Here is a 27,334-nt window from a genome sequence, read left to right on the forward strand (position 1 = left end):
GAGAAAGCAAAGCTAGATCAGGGAAAATGAGAGAAGCCTCCCACAATTAAACATTTTAAATATAGAAAACAGTGTTACTTAACTGCATCCATATAAACCAAAAATGTTCATTATTAAAACGTTGTTTATAACAAATTGAACAATACATGAATATACATCACTGGGTAAGTGCCTAAATTAATAACTTCACATCAGTACTTTGAAATACCACTGTTCTATTATACTGAATATGGCAGACTCAGATGTATTGACTTGAAAGGACACCCTTGACATATAATTTTTTAAAAAACATGCTCGATAATATGTGTTTTATCATACTAATGTCATAAAAATCTATTTTTTAAATCCCTAACCACATAAGGATATATTTGGGTTTTCTGTGTGTGTGTGAAAGTGAAATTCACTCAGTCATGTCCGACTGTTTGTGACCCCATGGACTGACTATTCAGTCCATGGGTTTCTCCAGGCTAGAATACTGGAGTGGGTAGCTGTTCCCTTCTCCAGAAGATCTTCTCAACCCAGGGATCAAACTCAGGTCTCCTGTATTGCAGGCGAGGATTCTTTACCAGCTGAGCCACTAGGGAAGCCTGCAAGTGAAAATCGCCCAGTCGTGTCTGATTTCTCTGTGACCCCATGGACTGTACAGTCCATAGAATTCTCCAGGCCAGAATACTGGAGTGGGTAGCCTTTCTCTTCTCCAGGGGATCTTCCCAACCCAGAGATCGAACCAGGCCTCCCGCACTGCAGGTGGATTCTTTACCAGCTGAGCCACAAGGGAAGGTTTTTTTTATCCGTACACAAAAAAGGAAAAGGATTCTGAACGCTGCCATGGCTCAGACCGTGCAGAACGTTACATTGTCGCTCACTCTGCCCATCACGTGTCACATCTGCTTGGGGAAGGTACGCCAGCCTGTCATATGCATCAACAACCATGTGTTTTGTTCGGTTTGTATCGACTTGTGGTTGAAGAATAATAGCCAATGTCCAGCCTGCAGAGTCCCCATCACTCCTGAAAATCCTTGCAAAGAAATTATTGGAGGAACAAGTGAAAGTGAACCTATGCTAAGCCATACAGTCAGGAAGCATCTTCGGAAAACCAGACTTGAATTACTCCACAAAGAATATGAGGATGAAATAGATTGTCTGCAGAAAGAGGTAGACGAGCTTAAGAGTAAAAACCTCAGCTTGGAATCACAGATCAAGACTATTCTGGATCCTTTAACCTTGATGCAGGGCAACCAGAATGAAGATAAACTTCCAGTTGCAGATAATCCAAGTAAAATTGACCCAGAAACTGTAGCAGAGTGGAAGAAAAGACTTAGAACAGCTAATGAAATCTATGAAAAAGTGAAAGATGATGTGGATAAGCTCAAAGAGGCAAATAAAAAATTGAAATTGGAAAATGGTGGCCTGGTGAGGGAGAATTTGCGACTGAAAGCTGAAGTTGATAACAGATCACCTCAGAAGTTTGGAAGGTTTACAGTAGCTGCTCTGCAGTCCAAAGTAGAGCAGTATGAACGTGAAACCAATCGTCTCAAGAAAGCGCTGGAACGAAGCGATAAATATATAGAGGAACTGGAGTCTCAAATTACACAGCTGAAGAATTCAAGTGACGAGAAGGAAGCGATGAATGCCATTTGTCAGAGAGCACTTTCTACAGACGGCAAGGGGAGCAAAGGCACCGAGGAGGATATGGCATCCAAGAACCAAGGTGATGGTGCCAGAAAGCAGCTTGGCTCAGCCACTTCGAGTTCTCACCTGGCAAAACCTTCTAGCAGTTCTGTCAGGCAGGAAGGTACCAGCAAAACAGAACCAAATTGTTCTAAGAACCAAGACCTGTATCAGAAGCGAGTGGAAACAATGCTCACTGTGACAGATACAAGTATGGATACCTATCTGGAAAGAGAATGGGGAAATAAGCCAAGTGACTGCATGCCCTACAAAGATGAAGAACTCTACGATCTACCAGCTTCCTGTGCTCCTTTGTCCCTTAGCTGTCTTCAGCTCAATACGCCAGATAATAGAGAGAGCTCTGTAGTCAAAGCAGGAGGTTCTAAAAAGCAGTCAAACCATCTCAGAAAATTGATGTTTGATGAGTTCTGTGATTCTCCAAATGTGTGTAATAAAGATTCTTCAGAAGATGATAGAAGTGAGAGTGAAAAGAAATCAGAGTGTTTTACTTCCCCGAAGACAGGGTTTTGGGATTGTTGTTCCACAAGCTATGCCCCCAGCTTGGACTTTGAAAACTCAGAGGAGAACACAATAGCAAATTGTGTTGGAGAAATTTCTTCAAAATTGAGTGAGAAACCAGGTTCGTGTTTATCCAAGAGGTTGAATTCCCTCCGCTCTTTTGAAATGAATCGGACAAGAACATCCAGCGAAGCATCAATGGATGCAGCTTACCTTGACAAAATCTCGGAGCTGGATTCAATGATGTCAGAGTCAGACAACAGCAAGAGCCCCTGTAATAACGGTTTTAAGTCGCTGGACTTGGATGGGTTATCAAAGTCATCTCAGTGCAGTGAATTCCTTGAGGAAACAGATAAGTTGGAAGAAAGAACTAAACCAAACCTTTCTAAAGGTTCTCTAACTACTGATCAGTTGGAAAATGGAGATGAATGGAAACCCAATTCTTTTTTTCTCCTCTCTCCATCTGACCAAGAAATGAATGAAGATTTTTCACTCCATTCCAGTTCGAACCCAGGAACCAATGAAATCAAACCACCAAGTTGTTTGTTTCAAACTGAGTTTTCCCAGGGTGTTTTGTTAAGCAGTACAAACCGGCTATTTGAAGATCAGAGGTTTGGGTCATCTTTGTTTAAGATGTCCTCAGAGATGCCTGGTCTTCATACCCACCTTCAATCTCCTTGGTCTACTTCTTTTGTGCCTGAAAAAAGGAATAAAAATGTGAATCAATCAGCAAAAAGAAAAATCCAGAGCAGCCTTTCCAATGCCAGCCCATCAAAAGCAACTAAAAGTTGACAATGTCATTTATGTTTTTGTCCTGAGAGGAATATAAGGTTTTAAAGTTACTTTTTTTCCCCCTCATAAAAGCTCTGTACAATTTTGAATTGATAATCTTTAGTCAGGTGTCAAGTCAGAATGGTGGATTAGCCTGTACCCTGGATACTTTTGTTCATTTTGAAGAGTTTAGTCTTTCATTTTCATTTAGGGATCTTTTTGACCAGAAAAGTTAGGGAGAGGGTTCCTTTTGTGTCTGGTTTGGGTATATTTTGTTTTCTTGAATCTTGATTCATCTATTCGGATACAATGACCTATTAGTAAGCCTCAGTTATCTTCAGAATTTGGATTTCTTAAATAAAAGCTTTGGTGCAGTCTAAATACTGTTCATAAGACAGTTTTCTTTAAAGCTTCCTAGGGTGGAAATTATTTTTCCTGCCCCTTTTTATCTATGTTTAGTGATAGTCTAACTTTTATTCACGGAGAAGGAGATGGCACCCCTGTTCAAGGCCACGATGGAGAAACAGCACTCAAACCTTAGTCCAGTACTCACTGGCTTTTTTTTTTTTAGGTTTTACATAAATGTTTGCATTTTTAACAATGTGTTTTGTCCAGTTTTTGTGAAAATGTGTTGCTAGTAAGAGAGAATGCATTTTGTTTTATGTCTGGTAGCTTTCATTCTTTTATCTTTTTGTGTGTGTTGAAAGTCAGAAATTTGCCTACTTTAGCAAGAAGTTAGGGAACAGTTGGGTTTGGAGAAGATTAAACATGGTAGCTTTTCATTATTTCAGATACACAGGTGCAAAAGCACTCATTGCCAAGTTCTTGATCCACTTATGTCCCAGGGGAGCTTTCTTTGGCGTGGTAAAGTTCTTGTTTGCATGTTACTGTTCTTTATGGAAACTCTGTATGCATGGTAGCAGTCTTGCTTGCACTGTTTTACTTACTTAAGAAAAAGAAGTTGCAGTTGGCTAAAAGATTATCTTTTATGTAGGACAGAAAAAAGATGGTTTTTCATGAAGAGTGTTGAGAGGAGTGTGAGAATAGGTGAGCTAAGCACAATTTTTAATTTAGGTTCTTAAAAGGTATATTCTAAACATGTTTGGTATGCCCGGATAGGCCTTTAAAAATGGTTTGTATGTTAATGACTTGTTTATCTAATGTGCACTGAACATTTTACATTAATACTGTACTGTTTTACATTAATACTGCATGCTTTTCTATGTGAACTGAATAAAGGATGTCATAAACACTGTAAAAAAAAAAAAAAAAAAAAAAAAAAAGGAAAAGGATGAAGGAAAACAGATTCCAAACAATGGCTACACTAGAGGGGTGAAATTAGAGTGTGGTGGATAGGGATATCACTGATTTCATTTTAGGCCCTTTTTACTGGGATGACCCGGACGGATGGTACCGGGAGCGAGATGGGAGGGGGGTTCAGGATGGGGAACACGTGTACACCCGTGGTGGATTCGTGTTGATGTGTGTCGGAATCAATACAATATTGTAATTAGCCTCCAATTAAAATAAATAAATTTAAATTTAAAAAATAAATCAATAAGTAAAATACACATCATTTATTCAGTTAAGTGATTAGGTTTTTTAAAACAGATTCAAAATACTGAGTTTCTAGAAAAACAATTAGTTCCTTATGAATAGCCAAATAAAACACTTGGCAGATCCTATACAGACTATGAAAATACAAATACTTAACAAAGATATATACATAGATATATGGCCAAGAATAAGGAACAATGGATTGAAAATCAATGGTGTCCCGTAGAAGTCAATCGTTTTAAGCTTCAGTTCTCTCTCTGGTCTCTACAATTGTGCTCTTCAGGAAGATTTAAAAAAGATTCTTTTAATGGGGGCTCTGTAAAACGCAGGACAAAAGTTGAGCAAAGGGAGTTATGACTCTCTTTTGAGATCTCTTTAGCCAAAAGCCAAGATACAGTATTTGACAAAACAGGGATGAAACCACAAAACTGCATGATGTTATTCTTTTTCCTAAGAGAAGATCAGTATGAACTGGCCTGACTGAAACCAGTTATCATTAAGGAGATTTAAGTGGACTTTGAACAATGCACCTCCAGACTTCACATTGAATAATCCAAAGAAGTGATTTCATATTGTCAAATCCAATAGATACTATGCTGGATTTTAATACTCTGGCAGCAATTTTCACATTTCTTTGGCTATACTATCAACTACCTTCAATTTCATGGTATCGTTCTCCTTTCCTTCTCTTTCTCATCCTAACTCTGACTGTTCCTTTTTGAAGTCTGTAATTAACTATTCCCCATCTCTGGCCTTACCTTTCATATCCTACAGACTGTGCAAACCATCGCTCAGTTCATTTTACATGCTGTGCCTGGGTGATTTCATCCACTCCTTTCTTCATTTTAATGACCATATAAATACCAATGGCTCTTGGTTCTAATCTCATCCCAGAGTTTCAGACTTATATATACAATTGTTTGTTGTACACATTCACTTGGATATTCAAGAACAACAAACTAATGATGTTATTTAACTTTCCTGTATAGCCCTAACACCTGCACCTCTTCTGGTATTCCAGACAATGTCTAGAGATATATTTGGTTGTCACAACTGGGGAAGGGAATGCTACTGCCCTCTGTTTGGTTGCGGCCAGGGATTCCACAAAACATCCTATAATACATTCCAGAACAAAACACTCTCTGACTAAAACATCATTGGAACCTGAACTGAGAGACCTTGATCTATAGTTTTTGCATTCTAATTGGAAGACTTTTAAGAAATAGTTACAGATTTAGAACCAGTGTATAGCCACTAAGAGCATAAACCAATATTATTCTTACATGATTAACATTTGAATCACAAGGATAATTTATTTTGGATCAGTATTGATCCACGAATACAACCTGGGCCCTCAGTAGTGGACGTACAACAAAATAATTTTCAATGAGTCATAATATTATAAAACCCCCTTCCCTGGAAGTCAGCCAGAACCTATGACTTGCTCCTACCCAACAGAATATAGCCAGGATGAAAGGATAGTCATTCCTCCTGATCATACTACTGCTTCTAAGTACACTGGAGCAAAAGAGAGTCTCCTGACCCCCCAAAAAGTAAGCTGCTATGTTTTAAGTGTTCCATTTAACAAGGAACTCTGGGGGCCTCTAGGAACTGAGGGTGACCTCCAGTCAACAGTCTTCAAGAAAGCAAAAACCTCAGTCTTACAATCACAAGGAACTACAAGGAACTGAATTCTTCAAACGAAAACATGAGTTTGGAAGAGGATGCCAAGCTCCAGATAAGAACACAGGCCACCTGACACCTTGATTGCAACCTCCTGTGAAGATGAGCAGAGAACCCGAATAAGCTGTGCCCAGACTCCTGACCCACAAAGACTTTGAGATAATAAACATAGGTTGTTTTAACCCATTACATGTATGCTATTATATTGTGCAAGAGTAGAAAGCTAACATGAGTGTCAGGGAAAAAAGGAAAAAAAAAAAGAAGCAGAGCAAAAGTGAACATAAATTCCTTAAGACAGCATGACAGTTTTTAAGTTTTCCTTTACATTTTCTTGCTTTTCTTTCTAGACAAAGATTGATTTCCACCCCCTTTCTTCTTTGAATTTGGGGAATTAGATTAATATACATACCAATCTAATATATATGCCTTTAGATATCAAATTGCAAATTTCCGTTGGTACATCAGAAAAAGTGAGAGAGCTCCAGAAAAACATCTATTTCTGCTTTATTGACTACGCCAAAGCCTTTGACTGTGTGGAGCACAACAAACTGTAGAAAATTCTTCAAGAGATGGGAATACCAGACCACCTGACCTGCCTCCTGAGAAATCTGTGTGCAGGTCAAGAAGCAACAGTTAGAACTAGACATGGAACAACAGACTGGTTCCAAATCGGGAGAAGAGTACGTCAAGGCTGTGTATTGTCACCCTGCTTATTTAATTTATATGCAGAGTACATCATGCAGAATATAGCGAAATGCCGGGCTGGATGAAGCACAAGCTGGAATCAAGATTGCCAGGAGAAATATCAATAACCTCAGATGTGCAGGTGACATGACACTTATGGCAGAAAGTGAAGAAGAACTAAAGAGCTCTTGATGAAAGTGAAAGAGGAGAGTGAAAAAATTGGCTTAAAACTCAACATTCAGAAAACTAAGATCATGGCATCTGGTCCCATCACTTTATGGCAAATAAAAGGGGAAACAATGGAAACAGTGAGAGACTTTATTTTGGGGGGCTCCTAAATCACCGCAGATGGTGACTGCAGCCATGAAATTAAAAGACGCTTGCTCCTTGGAAGAAAAGTTATGACCAACCTAGACAGCTTATTTCAAAGCAGAGACATTGCTTTGCCAACAAATGTCTGTCTAGTCAAAGCTCTGGTTTTTCCAGTAGTCATGTATGGATTTGAGAGTTGGAGTACAAAGAAAGCTGAGCGCCGAAGCATTGACGCTTTTGAACTGTGGTGTTGGAGAAGACTCTTGAGAGTCCCTTAGACTGCAAGGAGATCAAACCAATCAATCCTAAAGGAAATCAGTCCCCAATATTCATTGGAAGGACTGATGCTGAAGCTAAAACTACAATACTTTGGTCACCTGATGTGAAGAACTGACTCATTGGAGAAGACCCTGATGCTGGGAAAGATCGAAGGCAGGAGAAGGGGACGACAGAAGATGAGATGATTGGATGGCATCACTGACTCAATGGACATGAGTTTGAGTAAACTCTGGGAGTTTGTGATGGATGGGGAGGCCTGGTATGCTGTGGTCCATGGGGTCGCAAAGAGTCGGACACGAATGAGTGACTGAACTGAACTAAGTTTCTCACAATGTTCGTTTTCACCTTAAAACTCTAGCAAAGAGATAGTTACAGTGAAAAAAAATTTAGCTGAAGATCTGTAGTTAAATAGTATACTTCAGCAAATGGAAGGTGGAGTGTGATGACATGCATATGATAAGAACATGATTTGGTTTTGTTTTTAGCTTTATTTAGTAATTCAGATTTGTTTGCTGTTTTTGGCTGCACCCTGTGGCTTGTGGGATTTTAGTTCCCCAACCATGAATAAAACCTTCACCCTTAGCAGTAAGAGCTCAGAGTCCTAACCACTGGACAGCCAGGGAATCCCTAGTAATTTAGATTTGATAACCATTTATCGTATAGTTATTTTCAATACATATTATTAAATTTCAAATAGAGGTGCTGACTCCCTAGTGCAGAATAGTTAAAAAACACAGTTAAAATCACTGGTAACTTGGCAGAAGATGATAAATAAGTTGTGCAACTACAGAAGAGATGTAAAGCATACAGAGCTAACTTGTGATTATTTTAGCACCTTAAAATAGCCACATCCATTAGATGAGTGCTTAGTGTCAAGTATTAGGAGATTTCCTCAAATCTAAAATACTTTCAAATTGTAGATACCATAAAATTTTATTTTATCTCATGGACCTTGACCCTGTTAAAGTGGGGATCAGCAAACTATGACCTGTGGGCCAAATCCAACTTACCACTTGCTTTATGTACAGTCTGCCAGCTAGAAATGGCGCTTACATTTTTAAGTGGTTGAACAAAATGAAAAGAAGAATAGTACCTGATGACATGAAAATTGCAATATTCAATAAATAAAAAACGTTATTTGAACCCAGACACACATTTATTCACATATTGTCTATGGCTGCTTTTGAGCTACACCAATAAAAATGAATAGTTTAGATGGAAATGATGTAACCTGCAAAACTGAAAACATATCTGGCCCTTTTTAGAAAAGTTTGATTTTTTTCTCTAAAATATGTTATGTTTTGAAAACTGCCTTTAAAAAGAAAGAATGTGTGCATATATTTAATATGCATAATATGTGTTCATATGTGTATGTCTGTGATCCTATTTTTTCTTTCCTATATTGATTTGATATTTATTCAGTTCCAATTATACATGATTTTCCATAAATAAAGGATACCATTCCTTTGCATAGTTTCACCCTCAGTGAGCCTAGGATATGGGCTTCAAGGTAAGCTCCACTCCTCTTCCCTTTATTGCTTTATTCATTGGTGGGCTACACCTTGGCTTGAGGTCACCAAGCCTGCAAAACATTCCTGCTGCCCAGAGCCCTGCATCCTGCATGGTTCAGGGCTGTTTCATACCACCTGGGTAACTCCTTTACAAAGGCCCTGCAGGGGTGAAGAATTGTAAATCACTGCTTGGCATTTCCAAAGGGTTAACAAAAGGGATAGAAATTTTATTAGCATTGCTTGAGTAGAACTGGCCAGCCCCTATCTTTCCTGTCTGGAGATTTTGATAGCATGTCTCTTTAAAATGGCAACAGGCCCAAAAGGAAGATAAAGACACAATGGTAAAGGTTAGAAAACGCCAATAAAATTACTCGAAGAAATATGCAGACATTGTGGCTGCTTTTTACACAGGAAAAGGAAAGAAGGGAAAATTACAGAAGGGAGATGAATTAATGTATTGTTTAGGGCTCCGGTCATTAGGCTGTCATCCTTTTCACAAAATAATTTTGAAACATATTTGAGATTTGTCTGATATTTATCTTCTCAGACTTCCTCTACACATAGAATTCATTTATAATTTGCCTTGCAAAAAATTGAGAACAAAAAACATTTTAAGATGCAATGTTTTTAATAGATAAGCATTTAAAATTTTCCCTCCCTCCATTTTATAACCTTAGTATCACTAATATCTGTAATTTGTGAAGATAATACAAAAAATTCTTATATAAATGGAAAACTTTATAGAGATTTCATACAAGGCCTCTACTCTAACCGCTCTGGCCCAACAGAAGATCCTCCTCATCAATATTCCTGTCACTGTTTGTTGGGAACAGAAATAATAAGGGTCCCATTAGGGAGTGGTATTACAGCTGTACTGCACCAGAGTCCCAGAATTGCCTCAATCGTACCTAGCTAGCCCAGCAAGATCTTCCCTATCACCTTCCCAAGGAAGATACATAGAGGCGCAGAAAATAAATCTTTTATTATTCAGTAGGGCTTTGGCCACAAACCTCAAAGTAGAGCACTTCTACAAGATGATCTAGACCACCTATCAGACTCCATCTTCCTTTGGTCTGGAGGAGAGAAAATTAGAGCCCAGAATCAAAGCAGGCTGAGTGGCTGTCTGGATTCTATAGCTCCACAATCAAAACTTTTTATTTCTTATTTCGATTAGACAAAAGGCAGCACCCAGTTTTCATGTTAAACCCTGGCCTCACTTCTGTGAACAAGAACAGACACTAGAACAAGAGAAAAAAGACAGAGCCACCCAGATAAGGCCAAACCATATGACTGGAGACAGAGAGTGGGAAAAGGAGAGAAAAGATCAGGTTCTTTTGAACAGACCCTTTACATGCTCAGAACACTAAATTCTGTCAGGGACTGACTCATCATATGAAGATCATGACAGTTCTTTTTATTGAAGAAAGTATAATGAGGAAAAAACACCATGAGTTAAGGTGAGCAATAATGATTTTTTAATGGGGAAGTTACCTGTTTATTTCATTTAACATTTGGGAATTTCTCCTTTTAGTAACCCAAATTTTATTTCTCTTCTATGTAACTTCCTCTCAATGATTTCTTCTATAAAACCTCTGTCCTCTGGACATAAACAAGTAAAGTCAATACAATAATTGTTCATGAAGTAGTTGGAATTATAGGATTTCATCTGTTTATCGCCTCAAGTGGAAAATTCTGTCACTATTCCCTCTCCACACACATACTCAAAGAGGCAGCAAAAGGTAACATGTGAATGCATGAGGAACCCTGACTTTAGGAAACCATAATCTTTTAAAGATGGTATTTAGTGAACCTGCCCAACCTTTACTCTTGAGGGAGACATTATGTTTTTAATTCTGACAGTTAAAAAATATTCTGCCCTCTGCCTTCTGTCCCAGAGGGAGACACTATTTCTATCCTCCAAAGCTGTTGGCTAAACAACAGCCTTAAAAGGTAGTCCAAAACAAAAGCTAACACAAGCTGTACAAATATAAGAAATCCATGGATAATTGTCTCCCATATAGATGTATGTCTGTATGTATATACATATACACACACATAGAATGTGCATTCTTCACATTCATAAAGGTTACTTTTTGCATACATAGGACCAATTTTAATATATTTGTGACATGCTTTTTTCATGGACATTCTTCCTTGTCAGTATGCCTCATTCTTTTTAGCAACTACACAATACTCCATAGTATTTATATACCATGATTTATTAAAAATTATAAGCCATTTCCCTATGTATGAACTTTTAGATACTTCTCGATGTCTTACTATTACAAAAATGCTAGGAAAAACACCTTTATACATATATCTTTGTTCACATCTGAGTATTTCTATAGAAAATTTTAATAGAAATCGAATTACTTGATCAAAAACATGTACGCTGAAAAATTTGAAGATTATGTATGAGTTGCCTATATCAATTTATATTCTTCCAACAGTATATGAGAGTGTCCAAATACTGTTTCCCTATGTGTATTAAAATACCTGTGTGTCCCTACTAAGGATAAACCTATGTAAAGGCATGTTTTAAAATGATCATTGCATAGGTATTTTTGGTTTTAATACAATTTTCTCTTATTTATCAAATGTGTCTCTACATAAACTCTGGAGGCAGGCTATTATTAGTTCCAAGTTTAAATGATCAAAATGAGGCATTTCAATAAACGAGGAAGCTATGTAAAAGATATAATCAGAACTTCCGTTGCTATTCTGGCTTCCCCTGACTCAAATAAGGAATAGAACTTCCTACTGAAACACTTCTAGGATGTATTTCATCCCCCAAAGGCGACGTTGCTATATAGCTTCATCACATTTTCCAGAACTGAGTTTCATGGCAGTGGACTTGCAACTAGGGACTTGTATTGAACTTCAAGTCAACTAAAACTTCAGGTTCCTTTTGTGATACTGTTGTGGTTGTTGTTGCTTTAACATAATGTACCACTTATCAAGGTTTCCCCAACCTGTTTATATTGTATAAGCAATTAATAATATATACAATTGATTTTTTTCATCCTGAGTCAAGAACTTCCTACATATCCTTACTAGATAAAAATGTATCATCTTGCTAATTTTAGCTTATATTTCCAACTGTCAAGATCTTTTTGACACTTGATTCTCTCATCTGTTATATCCTCTGACCCTCCCATTTTTGTATCATTCATGCATTTAACAAATATACATCCTTTCCATGAACCCACTCAATTCATTTACTATAATGTTATACAAGATGCATCCAAACTCAAGCACCTGTCCAAAGGTGGACATCATTCTGTGTATGTCTGTCTTTCATAACAAGAGCCGTGCCTCTGAATTGAAATGAGTCTGATTTCACTAGCCCAGGCATGGGGAATATGTCTGTGGCAGGAAGAAACACTAATGGGAGGGAGAAAGATGCTATTTTTCACATAGATGTATAGTTAAACAGGCCTCATGGGAAAGGTAGTAGAGAAGGACATAATATAAATTGAATTAAATTCTCATAAAATGAGATGCCCTTAATTTATTTTTTCCTGAACATCAGTGTAATGAATAATTTAAAATGCCATTTCTCTTCTTAGATTTTTCAGAAAGCAGTGAATTTCTTATATCCACTTGGCAGCTTTATTAGCTACTATTGTTTCTTTTTTTCAAAGAGGTCATCTGCTTGCTGAATTGTTTTTCTTTCTTTCTTTCTTTCTTATCATTTTGGTAATTATGTTTTGATGCTTACATTTGCATGATTATATTCAAAGCTCTTATGTCTAATAAATGCATTGAATGCAGAAAAAAAGCAGAATGATAATATTGCATATGAGGGAAATGAGTATTTTAAATGTCCATATGTAATTTTGGTCTTAATTAAAGAATGGTCTGGAAGAACTTTTATAAAACCATTTTGTTTTATTTTTACCTGGAAGCTTCCTATTTTTAAAGTAAATAGCTGGTTTATCTTTCAATCAATCTATTATTGGAAAATTTGTTCTAGTGACAGTGAGTTGAGTTATGTTTTGAAATATTACAATTAGGTTAACCCCCTGGTGGTCATAGAAAAGCAGTGATCAAATTTGGAACACACCCAAGGTTGAGGGGATAAATCCATTACAATTGGATCCCCAAGGCCCTAAAGAATACTGTGCTAGACAATATCAGGAAGATAAGGCAATTCCAAAACTTTCAGTGGAGGTGGAGGAAGCACCATTACAAGAAAGTTCCATTAAGCCCTCAGAGGTGCTTAACATGGCTCATCTTCAATCCCACGATCTGCTTAAGAGGGCACCACTTCTTGGCCAGTTGCTGCTCTTTGATGATTTCACTGCATGGTCCTATGGTACACCTAAAAACCTGTTTAAAATAGGAAAAAAAACAGTGCATTGTTATTTCACCAAATTCATTCAAATTTCAATTTGTAACATCAATTTATCAGTCTTCTTGTCCATTGTGACTAAGTCTGGTATTGAAATAGCAGCACGGCACACCACTGCCATTTTTCTTGCATGCAATAAATAAGTAAACAAATATAATCCTTCCTAGATAACTTTTTCTTTGTATTTCATTCTCTTCTTTGACTCAGTTTTATTTTTCCGTCATTCTTCTTTGAAATCACCAATTCTATGCAACGACTACCTAGTCAAAAATATTGTGGCACTAGGAAAGAAATAACTATGCCCTAAAAGTCCTTTCCATGTGTGTGAAATAAATGAAATTGGTAACAGTAACATGCACAATGTTCATTACTTATAGATTTATAAACACATATCACAAAATCACTAGCACTACAGGGATAAAATGGACTTTTGATATTTTTCTTCTCTTCTACAGTATTTAAACTTTTCTAACATATATGATCTTATTGATTACAGAAATTTCTCTCTTTTCTATGGACTTTAATTCCATGAAGTTGGTTATGGCTTAATCATTCATTCCCCAATAGTTTTAACAGTGCCTGGCAAAAAATAGGCACTCGATAAATGTTTGTTCATTATCTTCTCTATGTAAGGTCGAGGAACTCAAACTCTGAAAGATTGATATGACTTGCAGACGCTCCCAAAGCTACTCAACAGGGAAACCTATGTTGATTTAAGAAAAAAAAAAAGCACAACCTAAAAATTGAGAATTATGTTTTATTTGGTGGACTTACTGAGGACTCTAGGCCACGGTGAGTACAGTCTCTCAGATAGCTCTGAAGGACTGGTCCAAAGAGGTAAGGGAGGAGCCAGGATATACAGGAGTTTTTGCTAAAACAAGAACAAACAAAAACAATAACACCACCCACAAAAAAATAGTAATCAAAGATTAATGCTAATCACTGAAAACAGACATCTCAAGTTAATGTTTTTAGTGCTTTTCTATGTATGGGAAGATGCGAGAGTCTGGGCTTATTGAAATTATTTCTTTGATATGAATCTTTAATATCTAGGTTCGGTATCTTGGTTATTTTTTTTTTTTCATCCTGAATTCTCCTCAGGGTGCACTACAGGGGGGCAGCTGCAGTGATTAATGGATTTCTGGCCCCAACATTCTTTATTCTTTGTCCATGCCTAGTTGAAACCCCAGAGCTCCCAGTAAAAATCTTATGTTGTTTATTAACTGCTTTGCATTTGAATCTTGCCTTCTTTCCTTGACTTGCCCTGGAGGACCTAGACCATACATTGAACTTTTAGAACATTATCTTTGTTCCTCATTGTGCTCAATTTCAGTTTAAATGCCAGGCTCACCTACTCAATGCTCTGTGGTGACATAAATGGGAAGAGAATCTAAAAAAAGAGTGGATACTTGTATATATGTTGATAGGAATAAAATGAAGAGACAAAATAGGTGATTCATTAGTTAATCCAAAATAGGTGATTCATTAGTTAATCCCACTAGGGGATTGTAAGTAGAAAAATATGGGAAACCCCTGTAAGTTAACGATTACTTAAGAAAGCAGGTTTGGTTAACCACAAAACCAAGCAGCCTTGCTTAGCAACAAAACCACGCAACAGAAGCACGGGACGTGCCCCTAAACAGTAAAGCAATGATGATATGAGCCCCACATCCTTCCCAGTGAACTCAGTAAGTTAATGATCCCTGGATATGCTCTCTGCACACATAAAAATCAATAATATGAGGAACTAGCTTGACTACTCAGGGACAAGAAAACTCCTCTGCGCAACCCGAAGGAGGAGTTAATGATGAAAACATGATGTCTTCCTTACTCAAGAAAGACAAAGAAGGTCTTCTCTGCTCCCCACTTTTACTTTGATTATAAAACTGTAGCCTGGTCCGTTCTCAGGGCACGGCATTTCTCACCCAGCGGCTTGTGAGTCTCACAAACGTCCTATTCTAATAAATCACTTCTTATCTACCACTTTGATCTTGTTGAATTCTTCTCTGCACTGAGACATAAAGGACTAGGCTGCCAGAGCTCTTCAGAGCCCCTCTGGAATGACACCAATCGGTTTCAATATAACTGATTCACTTTACTGTACAGCAGAAACTAACACAACATTGTAAAGCAACTGTGCTTCAATAAAAAATTCATTTTAAAAAATGCCACATTCAGAGATAGCTCCAAAGGAGAGCTTTAAGAAAAACATATGGACTGTTTCATTCTAAAAATTGTGTTGTTAAAAACTTCTTTATGAAAAATAAATGTTGTATGGTCATACCCAGATGCTATACTGTAAATTACCCATCCACCATTACTCCTTGCCAAAAGTTTCCCAGATTCCTATAAATCACAGGGCTACATAGAGACTAAAGGGTAACAATTGCTGTGTACTGTTTGGTCGTCCATTCAAATGAAGATCTATGCCTTTAGTTGCCCATTTTAGATAGTTTTTGGTTCTTAGAAATTTGATAAGATAAAACCTTTGTAGTAAAGATACCATGTACGAATATAGGGGACTTCCCTGGTGTCCAGTGGCTAAGACTTTGCGCTTCCACTGGATGGGGGCATGGGTTCAATTCCTGGTCAGGAACTAAGATGCCCAATGCCACGTGGCATGGCCAAAAAAGAAAAAGAATATATATCACTCCCCACTACTCTAATGAGAGTACAAAAGTAAAGCACATGAACCTAAGGGGAAAAGTCAGCGACATAGATCTACTAGATTTTATAGAATCAAGGAACTAAAGAGCCTCTTGATGAGGGTGAAAGAGGGAAATGAAAATGCTGGCTTAAAATTCAACATTCAAAAAACTAAGATTATGGCATCTGATCCCATCACTTCATGGCAAATAGAAGGGGAAAAAGTGGAAACAGTGACAGATTTTCTTTTCTTGGGCTCCAAAATGACTGTGACTGCAGCCACAAAATTAAAAGGCAATTGCTCCTTGGAAGAAAAGCTATGACAAACCTAGACAGCCTATTCAAAAACAGAGACATCACTTTGCCAACAAAGGTCCGTTTGGTCAAAGCTATGGTTTTTCCAGTAGTCATGTATGAATGTGAGAGCTAGACCATAAAAAAGACTGAGCGCCTAAGAAGTGATCCTTTCGAATTGAGGTGCTGGAGAAAACTCTTGAGAGTCCTGGACAGCAGAGATCAAACCTGTCAATCCTAAAGGAAATCAACTCTGAATATTCATTGGAAGGACTGATATTGAAGCTGAAGCTCCAATACTTTAACCACTTGCTGCGAAGAGCCAACTCATTGGAAAAGACCCTGATGCTGGTAAAGATTGAGGGCAAGAAGAGAAGGGGGCTGCAGAGGATGAGATGGTAGGATGGCATCACTAACTCAATGGACATGAGTTTGAGCGAACTCTGGGAGATAGTGATGGGTAGGGAAGCCTGTTGTGCTGCAGTTTATGGGGTCACAAAGAGTCGGACAACAACAATAGAATCAAGAAAAAAATTATCCATTTCCTTTATTGTGAATAACACCTTCCAAATTCGATCATTCTAAAATGCTAATTATTATTCAATGTCCTCAGGTCTTGCCCTAATCCCCTATTGGAGCAAGTCTCTCTGACAGTGGGCAGTATTTCAGTTACCAGCAGGTGAGGTGAATAAAACTGATAAACAAGAGTCCTTCAGCCCTTGGCCAGGGAAACAATAAATGACTTCAACAGATCTGTAGTTACCAGGCCTTCCAGCAAGAATCCAGAGCCCAATCAGGAAATTAAGTCCCAGTGTGCCTCAGTGTGTCCCCAGCAGATGAAAAGCACAGACGAAAGAGGGAACCAAGATAAAACCATGAAGGCCCCCGAATTCAGCAAGAGGCTTAGTGCACACTAATCGTATCGATCTGTTCAGGTCAAATACTAACATTTCTCTGCCCTTTGACGTCTTCTTAGATCCAGCCAACAACTGTAGGCACTGTCAAAGAGGAAAGTCTTAATGCAGGAGGTGGGGAGATAGTATGGAAAGAAAAGACAGACCATCCTATGGCCAGCACTCCGTGTTTTGTTTCATAAGACGTAAAATTTACTTCTTGCTTCTGAGAATTGTTTTTCATCCATACAGTTTTCAAAAATCTGGTGTACCTAATTCAAAGCCTTTAAAATTTATGTTATAAAATTTATTACATTGCCTTTATAAATCAGCACTTGGTAGTAACAAATTGTCAAAGAGTGCCATATATTAAAAAGATAAATCAGAATTAAATAGTAAAAAGACAAGGTGTTTCAAATCAGACAGCCAAAGCACTTGGTAATGGAAACATTTGTAAATGGGACACTGATTTACAGCAGGGATCTTAGAGTGCGTAAATCCTGCGCAAGTTTTTGCATCCAGCAGCTGGGACTTTTGGTCCATTGTTTATAAATCAAGAAGTTAATGAAGAGTTAGGGATCTGTAAAACCAGACACTAAATTAGAAATTTGTAGCTTTTGATTTATAATAAGTTAACTCAAGAATTAAATATATAAATAAGCAGAAAAAGAAACTGCATTTAAAATCAGGTGGAGATTAACATTTAAAAATCCAAGTTGTAAATATAAAGATTAGCGACACCAACTCAGCCAGTTCTACAGCTCTGCATTTCATAAGACTATGGATGCCAGCACTTAGCATCTTCCATGAAGTAAGTACCTCATTCTTACCTGTTAATTTTAATAGGTTGCAATTTTTTAAAATATGGTATTAACATTACAATACTCTTTTGCTCTACCAAAAAGGACCCCAAAAACGGTCATATGGCATATCTTAACCTGAGAAGACAGTGTCTAGTTAACATACATGAAGTTCAAAGATCTTCCGTTTTCATTCACACACACACACACACACACACACGCACACACGGTCCCATGTAAGGACACTTCTCTCTCCTCCTTTGCCTCCTGACTCCACCTCAGTGTTGAATCCTAGACGAGCACAGACCATTTCAGGGGCGAGCTGCTCAAGCCCCGCGTGGTTGTTTTACACAAGCCACACAGGATGTCACTGAGGCACGTGAACTTGGGAGACCCTCACAGACCTCCTGTTTGTTTATCCCCGAATATCTCCTGAGAGGAGGAAGAACAAAAGTGAAGGAGTGAAGAGGAATCAAGGGAGCACAGGCAGTTTAGGAGCACAGGGCTAAGACCCCCGACGGGAGACTGTCTCAGAGGTGAGGCTGAACTAGGCACGTGTGCCTCCCCCTGGCTCTGTCCAACAGAGACCCCACTGCTGGGCTTGGACTGTCCCCTCGGGAGTTACACCCCCACAGAGAGCTGTACCCCTCAGAGTTTGGGGACTCATCCTGTGGAAGCTCCTCTGGGTCCTTTATCTGCACACCCCATCTCGCTTGAGAGTCAGGTGCCTTCTCCCACTGCTCCGAGGCTGAGGTGGAACACCTTGCCTCCCTGTCCTGCCAGCGGCCCCCCTGCCTCTGCCCTCTTCCCTCCTAGCCGCACTAGTTGAGTCTCACCATTGATGAAATCGTTCACGCTCCAGATTTGAAGGGTTGCTGATCTGTGGCCCCATGTGGGCTGACACCTTGCCGTGTGAATAGGGACCTTCAGGTGCTCTTCCCCTGGGTGGGGGCACAATAATCTGGGACTTCATAGAGGCAGAGGGGTGGGTATTGAAGGATGGGAGTGAGGGACAGTTTCTGTGTCTGAGGGTTTCTGGAAATGGGGACATGTGCTCTAGAAGCTTAGCATTCTGACTCTGGTGGGATTAACTCAGATCTCAGCAGCCCACTGCATGGTGAGCACTCAGGACTTGAATAGAGTATTCCCCTCTTCCCTCCTCTGTTCTCACTGACTCGGTATCCCTGGATGCGAACACCCCGGACTCCCCCATGTGCCTCTCTCACAAGGTCTGCCGTGAAAGCATCTTGAGACAGACATGGTGGAGATGGAGGAGATGCATGAGCCTCAGGTCTCCTGTTCTCACTGCTCACCAGAGACTGTGTCTGCCTCAAAGTGTCGTTTGTTTTTCTTCGCTTCCCCAAGTTCGCGTTTGTGGACTGTGTGCTTGTGTCGATTCCCCACCTTTCAGTGTGGCCGCTGTGCGGCTCTTCAGAGCGTGGCCCTCCCTGGGGGAAACCATGTGAAATCTGAATGTCGACTGTGTCCTCATCTCCTGCTACAGAGAGAGCCGCTAGTCCTGTGATACCACGCAGATCCCTCAGGAGTCTCCTAGTATCATTTGTCAGATTTTATAAAGCACAAGCTAAGGATACATGCATCTTGATGCTTGATAAAAAGTGTTCTAGTGTTATAAAGCAAATTCGTACTTCAGAAATCGATGGGATGAAATTAAAGGGCACAGATCCTAAAACCTGGAGTTTGAAGGTAAATCTTTCCTCACTTAATATTTACTCTCAGGTTTATTTAACATCAGTCCTCGGGTTAGATCTGATATGGTATTTCAGACTCATTGTACCCTTCTGCACTCTGCTGGGAATTTTAGCAAGCTGGGCATGGCAACAGATTATTGGGTTTGCAACAAAGTGGAAAATCAGAGTGAGTGGCCACATAATTTAGGTACAGAAAATCCTCCAGTGCACTGTTCAAACAGCTCCATTAGGCCCAAAACAAAGAAATAAACCCTGTGAGACTGTAGAATGTGGTATTTTGCTTCATAAGCATTTGATCATGTGTTGTCTATTGTTTGGAAGAAAAAAAAGAGCCATCAGTCAGGAGACAGATACACACACACACACACACACACACACACCAGTGTATAAAAATATATTGATTCTTAAAAAGAATAAAATTCTGGATTTCTATTCCCCATGCTTTCATTTGCTAAACTAATGCTAGTTGTAAAGATCCAAACGCTTCAGTGTGTCTCCATTATAAGTTCATCAACATTAAACATGTGTTATCCAAATTGTAATTATTCTAATATCATCTACTTTATGTGGAATACCAAATCTATGTCACTGACAAAACTTTATTCTCTACAAGAAAATATGGTATTAGCTTCTAAACCAGTGTTTGTAAATTACAACCAGTCACCCAAGAAAAACCAATGTTTTTGTTATTGTAAAGATACTGGCTGATGTGCGAAGTGGATATTCTGTTGGTGGATTTACCAGAGAACATGTGCAAGTGAAGACAGAAATAACAGCTGTTTAAATGAATGCATAATCACACATATAAATGGCAGCTAGAACCTGTCCCTCTGTGAAAAGAACAGCCAAATCCTGCTTTGGGGTCTGGAGCGGGTGCAGGTATGTGCTGTCTGCCCCTAGATTTCCTGAAAGCCACTCTCTGCTCTTCCCTGGGCCCCAGGGGGCTGTGCCTTGCAGTGGGCATCTCCGGGCTCTTCTGCACTCTGCCTCTGCAGGAGGTGTCAGCAGGGACTTGGAGGGCAGAAGACAGTAAAGTCATGAGTGTATTTCTCTCACCTCCTCCTGGCTTGGGCAGTGATGGTGCTCCTCCCCAGGTACGGCTCTGCCCATGGCCCCTTCCTGCAAAGCTCCAGCGCTCAACCAGCTGTCAGAACACCTTCTGCTTCAGGTGTGGTAAAGGCTTCTGTTTCTGCAGGTCCCTAGGTGCCTCAACAGCCCCTGGGCTTCTCTGACCCCATCTCACTCTGTGAATAGCCCTACACTAAAAGAAGCGTCCTAAGAGATCATCATGTCAACCACTTTCCTTGGTTTTTAACAGGTAAAATTAGTCAAACATCATACAACCGTTGTTAAATTAGGATTAGAATTTGCCTCTGGACCCCCAGTCTAGGCATTACCCTACACCCCTCTGCCGTATTTCTATATGGAAAGAGACTCGGGAGCAGGGTAATAGTAGCAAGAGGTAAGGTCATGGAGCATCTGTAATGAGAAAAGATGAAGGGTCAGGAAGAGAGGGATGGTCTGTGCACCTGCATGGGGTCAGCAGCACAGTGTTGAAGGCTGTACCCCTTAGATGTGGAGAAATGCAGTCTTCCATGGAAAAGCGCTCATGCAGCTTCCATGCCTCCTCCCACAAAGGTCAAAGTCCACCTTCTTTTTGAAGACTTCCTGGAACTGAAGCCACCAAACAAAATTAAATTTCATAGACTTTATTGCTCGTAATGTTGTTAAGATCAAGTGAGATAATGCATGTTGGAATGCTTTGTAGAAAGTGATAGATTTATGGTATTATTAATGAGAACCATCAATTACAGATGAGAATGCTTACCTCTGAGATGTGGTGTCTGTTTTGACAAGAAAGGAAATGTGTAAAAGATGCTGCTATCTTAACCTGTAATTAATACTCCTCACCCTTCCTCAAAGGGCTCGAATGAAGGGGCTTGATGAAGAAGGAGTAAATAAACTTAAATTGCCTTAGACTGTCATCACAATGTTGGCTTTGGTATCTGTTTTCATCTTGATTTATACATCTTGACCACAGTCTGTGGTACAGAATTTTCTTTTATAAAACAAACTGAGGATGAGGTGGTTTCATAAGACTCCGGAGGGTCTGTGCAACAGGCTGGGACAGTCTTTCTGACTGCTGAATTCCAGAGCATAGCTACAGCCTTTGCTGAGTTGTCAGTGTTGGATGGATTACATCATTGCCAGGAGATTTTCAACAGCCCTCCAATAAAACAGCTCCGACAAAAACGAAGATTTACTTAATGATGACTTTTCAGGGAATCACTTGACTCATAACTGGCAGAGTCAGCTCTGAGAGAGAGAGAACAGATCTTCCCTGAGCTGTGCTTCACCCAGAAGCAGCCGGCGAGAACTATGAAACTCTGCCTCACAGAGCTTGGCTTCCACAGCCTGAAGGAGACACCGGGTCCCTCAAACCAGTAACTCCACAGAGTCCCCAGCACTCAGGCAGCACTTTCCATCTGAGCTGAGGACCCTGAAGCGACTTAGAGAAGCAATCTGCACAGTGGAGAAGGAAGCCCCAGGTTCAGGGAAGTCTACTTTCCCGTCTAGAGCCTTGAGAAGAAATACAGGATGCAGAGACAGCCCACTCGCTATCAGGATTTACTCTCAGGAAGTCCTGCCAGTTCACCAAAGTGAGCATGGATGAGATCATCTGCAAGGCGCTCTCTGGAAACAGATTGGTTACACTGAAAACAAAGTCTTCTCTGTAATGGCCCTGCCCCAGGACATGGGCACGGCTCTCAGAGCTCTGCGGGCTGCTTCTAGACAGAGCACGCCTGCAGGCCGAGGTGGGCACCGCATATGCTCAGCAGCTACAGCCACTCCTGGCTGCCCGTGGGGACGAGCCTCTGGGTCTCCATCCACAGAAAGCTGCAGCAGCGTCAGCGTGTTTGCCAGGAAGCTGTCAGCCTACTTCTGACTTAGACAAGACCCCCAAAGCAACTGACTTTTATTCAAAGGCCACGAAACTGCAATGCTGATCTAACTCGAATGAGGGAGTGGAGCACTTTAGTTTGGAGGTGGGCTTTTAGGGAAGTCAGTCTTGTTGCTGGTATGTGTTAGTTCTGTGAAGTTGGGCAGCGGGCACCAGTCAGTGGAAGAAAGGCCATAGGTTGCACGTTAAGGAAACATTTGCCTTTGGAGCAACAAAGTTTTACAGGCTGTTAGAGGAAGCCTATCAGAGAACATTTGATCATTTGCCTGCTAACCATATGGTAACCTCGTGTCACTCTTAGACGAGTTAGGTTAGCATCCCCCCACCCCCACCCCAGACTGATTGTTCCCAAGAACTCTACACCATCAGGATATGTCTGACCTCAGGGTCTTAGCTGAAATCACCAGATCTCAAGAAGGTCTTCCTAAAGAGCTTGCCCCGCAGGCTTTCAAGTCAGGATACGCTGTGGCTCATACCCCTCATGTGCTCTTCCACTCCTTTCATTGGCAGTGAGTTTCTGAAAGGTCTGTTTGCACTCAGGTTGCATCTCTCCTCAGCTTTCCTTGTGCGTGAATGCCCTCTGTACACACGTCTGTCACCATACTGGAATGTGACACCGTGACTCTGTTTATGAATTTGTCTTCCTAGTGAGAATTCCGGTTCAGTTCAGTCACTCAGTCCTGTCCGACTCTTTGTGACCCCATGAATCACAGCATGCCAGGCCTCCCTGTCCATCACTAACTCCCAGAGTTCACTCAGACTCACATCCATCGAGTCAGTGATGCCATCCAGCCATCTCATCCTCTGTAATCCCCTTCTCCTCCTGCCCCCAATCCCTCCCAGCATCAGAGTCTTTTCCAATGAGTCTTTGCATGAGGTGGCCAAAGTACTGGAGTTTCAGCGTTAGCATCATTCCTTCCAAAGAAATCCCAGGGCTGATCTCCTTCAGAATGGACTGGTTGGATCTCCTTGCAGTCCAAGGGACTCTCAAGAGTCTTCTCCAACACTGCAGTTCAAAAGCATCAATTCTTCGGCACTCAGCTTTCTTCACAGTCGAACTCTCACATCCATACATGACCACAGGAAAAACCATAGCCTTGACTAGACAGACCTTTGTTGGCAAAGTAAAGTCTCTGCTTTTCAATATCTAGTTTGGTCATAACCTTTCTTCCAAGGAGTAAGCATCTTTTAATTTCATGGCTACAGTCACCATCTGCAGTGATTTTGGAGCCCAAAAAATAAAGTCTGACACTGTTTCCACTGTTTCCCCATCTATTTCCCATGAAGTGATGGGACCAGATGCCATGATCTTCGTTTTCTGAATGTTGAGTTTTAAGCCAACTTTTTCACTCTCCACTTTCACTTTCATCAAGAGGCTTTTTAGTTCCTCTTCACTGTCTGCCATAATGGTGGTGTCATCTGCATATCTGAGGTTATTGATATTTCTCCTGGCAATCTTGATTCCAGCTTGTGCTTCTTCCAGCCCAGCGTTTCTCATGATGTATTCTGCATACAAGTTAAATAAGCAGTGTGACAATATACAGTCTTGATGTACTCCTTTTCCTATTTGGAACCAGTCTGTTGTTCCATGTCCAGTTCTAACTGTTGCTTCCTGACCTGCATACAAATTTCTCAAGAGGCAGGTCAGGTGGTCTGGTATTCCCATCTCTCACTAGTTAGTGGGAAAGTAATGGAAGACGCCTTGTTCAGTAACCAGGAAGAGTCAATTTAGACTCTTCCAAGCTAAATCTGCCCCAGGAGATCTAGCAAGATTGCTGGGAGAAATACCAATAACCTCAGATATGCAGATGACAACACTCTTATGGCAGAAAGTGAAGAAGAACTAAAGAGCCTCTTGATGAAAGTGAAAGAAGAGAGTGAAAAAGTGGGCTTAAAGCTCAACATTCAGAAAACGAAGATCATGGCATCTGACCCCATCACTTCATGGGAAATAGATGGGGAAACCGTGGAAACAGTGGCTGACTTTATTTTTCTGGGCTCCAAAATCACTGCAGATGGTGATTGCAGCCATGAAATTAAAAGATGCTTACTCCTTGGAAGGAAAGTTATGACCAACCTAGACAGCATATTAAAAAGCAGAGACATTATTGTGTCAACAAAGGTCTGTCTAGTCAAGGCTATGGTTTTTCCTGTGGTCATGTATGGATGTGAAAGTTGGACTATAAAGAAAGCTAAGCACCAAAGAATTTGAAGGAGGAAACAGAACAGGCTCTATCTTGAAAGCAGGATTCCATCTTGGGCTGGACTGTGGACTTTGAGCTATATGCCCAGTATCTATGGAAACGACATACCAACTGGAAAACCAGGCCCAGAAGGAAGAGCCCTGGGGCTTTCCATCACCTAAAAGAATACTCTAATTATCTGTGTAACCAAATAGAATCATACGTTCTATTATGCTTATTGGGAAATGACCACAAGCCTATTGATAATTGTCCACTGCTAACTACCTAGGTTTAAGGCATATGAATCATGGGTTGACTTTGATTGTATCTTTCTTTTTCCTTTGTTCAGACTAGTTTCAGGGAATTTGGGGAGGTGGGTTTAGACACATATGCTTAGGGTATATAAAGTTTTCACAAAAACTGGCCGGGGTCCTTGGCTAGGAGGAGACTCTGCCTTGGGTCCACCGGTGTGGGCCTGCTCCACTGCACTCCACTCTCTGCAATGTCCTTCTGAGTGAGTTTGTTTCCCGGAATTTGTGGCTACAACAAATTGATGCTTTTGAAGTATGGTGTTGGAGAAGACTCTTGAGAGTGCCTTGGGCTGCAAGGAAATCCAACCAGTCCATCCTAAAGGAGATCAGTCCTGGGAGTTGATTGGAAGGACTGATTTTGAAGCTGAAACTCCAATACTTTGGCTACCTGATGCGAAGAGCTGACTCATTTAAAAAGACCCTGATGCTGGGAAAGATTGAGGGCAGGGGGAGAAGGGGACGACAGGGGATGAGATGGTTGGATGGTATCACCTATTCAATGGACATGGGTTTGGGTAAACTCCGGGAGTTGGTGATGGACAGAGAGGCCTGGCGTGCTGCGGTTCATCGGATCACAAAGAGTCGGACACGACTGAAAGACTGAACTGAACTGAAGCTAGATCTGCATCTTTGGTTGCTTTTGTTATTATAATCACACATAATGGCCTGCCTCAGGGAACCCTGCCCCTCTGACTGACTGTTAAGCTAAAGTGCCTTTGTTCAGAACTCTGTCCACCAGTAGATGGCAAGAAGGAAGAAATTAACACATCCTACTGCCTGAGGCTTGCCATTTTAGGGGATACTTGCAAGATGAAATGGCCTTTTTACTTTGTTTCCTCACCTCCCCCCATCTCTGATCCATAAAAGAACCTGGCATCCAGACCCCAACAAGATGATTATTTTGAGACATTAGCCTGCCATCTTCCCGGTCATCTGGTTTTCCAAATAAAGTTGTACTCCTTTCCTCAACTCTTTGTCCCTCAGATTCACTGGCTTCTTGTGTGGCAAACAAAGTGAGCTTGGACTCATAACAGTTCTAGCACTTAGAAACTTTGAAGGCAAGTGACAGAAATCATAAGAAACTCAGGAAAACCAAAATTTTGTTCTTCAACTGTGTTTCAGGTCACAAGAAAAAGATTGAATTCTGGACCTCAGGAACCACTGGAAAACTACAGACTTGAACCAGGGCTGAGAAAGTCAGTGGAAACGTTCATCTCACTTCTTGGTCCTCTGCATTTCTGCTTCATTCCTCCTTGCAGATGAATGTTCTCTGCTTCTCAGTTAAATGGTGGAAAAATAGCTATCTCACAACCCCTGAACAAAATGACTCAGACACACTCACACAAAAAGCCTTAGCTCAGTTCCAGTCTAGCTTCCTATAGATGTGCATTTGATTGGTCTAGACAGCTCTAGATGTCCACCCTGCTCCAAATGTTACAGGCAGAAGGCTGAAGTCATGAGCTGCTAAGAGAGGTGAAGGAGACACCCTGGTCTCTGATCCTGTGGATTCAAGGATAAACTACTTCTCAAATTAAGAATAACTTTAGAATGGAAAGATACTCTAAATATCTACTGTAATTGTTCAAACTTCTTACCACTGCTTTCAACTCTGTATCACATGGTAATGAAACTAAATTTATATTTTTAATTTTTTACATTTAATATTTTTTTACTTGATTGACAAATTTTATTTTAAGGAGTATTGCTTATAATGAGGAAACTTGGTAAATTATTATTCTCTGGAAAAATTTTGAAATGTATTTTTTACAAAGGTTTTTAAAATCTTGAAATTCAAAATTCAAGTGCAATATCCTTGCAAAAGAGCAAAGTACTGTACAGGCAACACATACTATACCTCATCTAAAACATACAAATGGGGGAGGGATAGATTGGGAGTTTGGGATTGCCATGTACACACCACTATATTTAAAATAGACAACCAGCAAGGACCTACTGTATAGCACAGGAAACTCTATTCTGTAATGACTTAAATGGAAAAAAAATTTGAAAAAGAATAGAGTCATGTATATGTATAACTACTGTATACCTGAAACAAACACAACATTGTTAATCAACTATAACATAAAATAAAAATTAAAAAGTATAAAATATACAAAGGAAAGCAAAATGTTAAATTGAAAAGTGCCATTGAAATTTCTGAATTATTTCTCTGGAAGCTTCAGAAAGGACCA

The 27,334-nt window shown here is 40.1% G+C and overlaps 1 pseudogene; it reads left to right on the top strand.

Annotated features, from left to right (window-relative positions):
- Positions 1–817: 817 nt before the first annotated feature.
- On the top strand, positions 818–4,220 carry LOC523373 (ring finger protein 219 pseudogene; annotated as a pseudogene).
- The last annotated feature ends 23,114 nt before the right edge of the window (positions 4,221–27,334 follow it).

Source organism: Bos taurus, chromosome X (assembly GCF_002263795.3).
Source record: "Bos taurus isolate L1 Dominette 01449 registration number 42190680 breed Hereford chromosome X, ARS-UCD2.0, whole genome shotgun sequence".
NCBI classification, from domain to species: Eukaryota; Metazoa; Chordata; class Mammalia; order Artiodactyla; family Bovidae; genus Bos; species Bos taurus.